The sequence below is a fragment of the Olea europaea genome, chromosome 14, assembly GCF_002742605.1.
Source record: "Olea europaea var. sylvestris chromosome 14, O_europaea_v1, whole genome shotgun sequence".
NCBI classification, from domain to species: domain Eukaryota; kingdom Viridiplantae; phylum Streptophyta; class Magnoliopsida; order Lamiales; family Oleaceae; genus Olea; species Olea europaea.
In genome coordinates, this window is record NC_036250.1 from 6,266,690 (window position 1) to 6,270,176 (window position 3,487).

General features: G+C 30.2%; 1 long non-coding RNA gene across 1 annotated transcript in view; it reads left to right on the forward strand.

Moving 5' to 3' along the window:
- LOC111409625 overlaps window positions 1–1,531 on the forward strand; it is a 3,224-nt gene extending 1,693 nt beyond the window's left edge. Inside the window, exons 2-3 of the long non-coding RNA XR_002705502.1 lie at window positions 680–759; window positions 1,192–1,531. This is a non-coding gene — a long non-coding RNA (uncharacterized LOC111409625). The remainder of the gene's footprint in view (window positions 1–679; window positions 760–1,191) is intronic.
- Window positions 1,532–3,487: the final 1,956 nt, after the last annotated feature.

The window sequence follows — 3,487 nt, forward strand, 5'->3', positions numbered from 1 at the left end:
TTTATTTGAATAGGAGGGTAAAATCGTCATTTTATTGAAAAAATGGATGAAAATGACCTTTTGCGCAATGAAAGGTGAAATGTAGGGGTAAAAATGCTAAAAATGAAAGGTAGGGACGTTTTGCACAATAATATTGAAAGGTAGGTACCTTTTCTGCTAATTATGCTAAAAAATAAAAGGTAGGGACGTTTTGCACAATAACTTTGAAAGGTAGGGACCTTTTATGCTAATTACCTTTTTGATTTAACGGAGCATTTTAACGGAGAGTTGACAGAAGGATGTTTTGCGCAAAAAAATGTAAAGGTAAGGGTGTAATCCACCAAAAAATGAAAGGTAGGGACGTTTTCCACAAAAACATCGAAAGGTAGGGATGTTTTGTGCTAATTACCCTTTTAATTTTTCGTTACCTTTTTCATATTGTATTTTCAGAAGCCATAAAATTACCTTTTTATACCGTAACAAGAGATTGGACTATGTTAGATTATGTCCTTTTTCTAAATCATTAGGAAGTTCTCGCACTTCGTTTTTCATCTTCATATCTCTTTGCATTAAAAGATATCCTTTTGATTTTTCTAATTTCCTTTTTACTTCATTAATATTCTCATATCGCTTTTTAGGAATTTTCTCTTTAGTTTCAACTATTTTTTTCTCATTCGTCTTTGTTTTGTACTATATTCAGATCCTTGCTCGAATACTGATGCATGAACAATGTCACCTTTTGAATATAGCTAAGTATTCATCTTGGACAACGGAGGAGAGGTTAGAAAAGCATCCTTTAATTAATGAAGCTTAGTTTCTTTAGTCCGTACATTTGGTTTCACTACAATTTAGTTTATGTTTTTTCACTCTGGTGTTAAATCTTGCCTCAAATGATAGTTAAGAATTGAATATTCCTCATACCCAAGTTATTGATTATTATTATCCATATTTTCATTGTCAAAAGTATTGAATAAATGTTAATTATTATGTCAAAATTGCAATGTTATCTACATGCTTTGCATGTGTACAATTAGTAAATTTGATTTTAATTCTTCATGTGCACTCTCTTTCTCTCATTAATATTGTCAAGTGCAGTTACACTAACCCTAGAACAATTTCATTCACTGATATGATTTGTTGGAACACATTTCTCCATTGCATACCACTTTCTTTACAGAATCACAGTTTAACATATGTTTCATTTCTTCATAGGTATTTGTCTTTGATCTGGTTGCATGCTTATGGAAACAAACAAAGCTTTCATCACCCAAGTGCTACATTTTAGGTTCTACTGCTTCCGATTTACTTGCGAAGCTATTTATATCATACTTTTTCTTTAATCTTCCAAAAGGGTGGCTGTACTTATTATTTTATCACAAGACTAAACTACTTAAGATTAGTAAATGCTCAAATTATTCAACCTTCGAAGGAAAAATCTTATATCATGTCTTGTATTTGTATTCATCTATTCATTGATGGCTTTCTGGTTATCAATTAAATGAAACTTTGATGAATTTATATGTTGCCAAAACCAAGTGGTATCAAAAGCCTATTTTCTTTATACAAGTATTTTGTGAAAAGAATACACACACTAGATTACTTAAAAATCTTCAACTTTCTTAGGCAAGATTATGTATTACATCATTTACTTGTACTAATCTATTAATTCATAGTTCTTTATCATGTGAATAAGTAAATTTCTGATCCATTTATTTAATACCGACAAAAATTGGACGCAATTGCCTATTATCTTATGCCTATGCATTTTGTGTTTTCTATGCTAAAAGTAGAGTATAGAATACATAATTTAGAAAGGAAAAAGGATATCTTTAACAATTCATTCTGAAACTCCAGGTTATGATATAAAAATACTCGAGGTTAAATGACAGTTCTCCGCTTGAATCTTTTAACCTTAACTGAGAGGTTATATTTTTCACGTAGATTTGGTATTGAAAATTATTACATAGATTTGTGCATTTGCAAAACCAGATAACATGCTAAAGAGAGAATTTTCTTTTTAAATAATAATCCTACTGATGAAAATAAATAGTAAAAAAAACTAACCAGATTTTTTATTCTCGAGAACCATGTTGCTCCACTCCTTTATAATCAATATGCAACCACTTTGCAAAGACTAAAACAATGTGAAGAATGTAGAAAACTATGCCCCAGGTCAAAATGTGTACCTACTAATCATTCACATCGGATACGCTAACATTACCTTCAAAATACACGGGTAAAAAAACTAGTATTAATACAAATATCTCTACTTAACTAAATTATGTTTGTTATATTTAATAACTTCTAATTGAAAACTCGAATGTGTGAAATCATTTGATGATTTTTTGAGATTTGAAACTTCCAATTCTACATATTTAACATTCTCCTATGTATAGATAATCAGTTGATATAATAATATTATGATTAATGAAATTCTGTCTATAATTTTCTTTTATCCAATTTCATCAACTATGCATTATTTTCTATACTATAGACAATGTCTCCTTAGAAAAATCAGTGAAGAAAGTAAATTATAGGAGATAAATATACCAGAGGAAAAAACACAAATTTCTTTAACAATGCATTCACAAAAGTATAAGTTTTTTCTCATGCTTGTGACTTTTTGAATTTTGAAGTAATTATTTCACTCAATCTAAATTTGTGTTGTTACTGCTAAATTTGTGTTTTTTCCATCACTAATCCTTATCATGTCCGGCATGAATGTACCATACCCTTTTTTTCGAATTGTTGACACTTCTTTAAACCATAACATTCGATTGGTAAGTCTTATTAGCTAAAAATAATTTTATTCTTAATTGTATAGTTGCTTCCAAGATCTTTTGTCGAATCAGGACGTGAACTTGCCAATAGAATATGTCTAATTGGATACGATGGTATAATTTCCTATCATACAACTAGAAAGAGTTGACAATGACATTTATCTAGTTGGTGAATGGGAACAATTCTTTGACCATCACAATTTACAAGATGGTTATGTTATTGTATTTGAATATATTGGAAATTCTACCCTCAATGTTTCAATAGTTGACGATTCATAGTTAGAAGTAACTTATGATACATACCACTCCAACTCCAAAGTTGTTGAAGAAGATACATTCCATATAGGAAATCCTGTCTTTAGGCTAACATTCAGATGTAATGAAGTCGCAAAATTGTAAGTTTTCTTCTACTCATGTTTCCACAATTTTAAATTCCCTTTTCGCTCATTTTTATTTTACATTTTAGTATGTACCTTCAAGATTCAGTGGATAACATCTACCCAAATTTATACAAAGTGTTCGAATCCATTACTCTTCGCATCACAACTAGACTGTTTCTGTGAGTTTGACAGCAAATGGTGACGTAAGATGTTTCACTACAGGTTGGTCACAATATTCCAGAGAAAAACAGCTTCAAATAGGTGACACATACGTATTTAAGCGTTTCAGCTGCTATAATGAACTCCCAATGTTCATGGTACATAAAGTATGCGATGATGGATCCATTA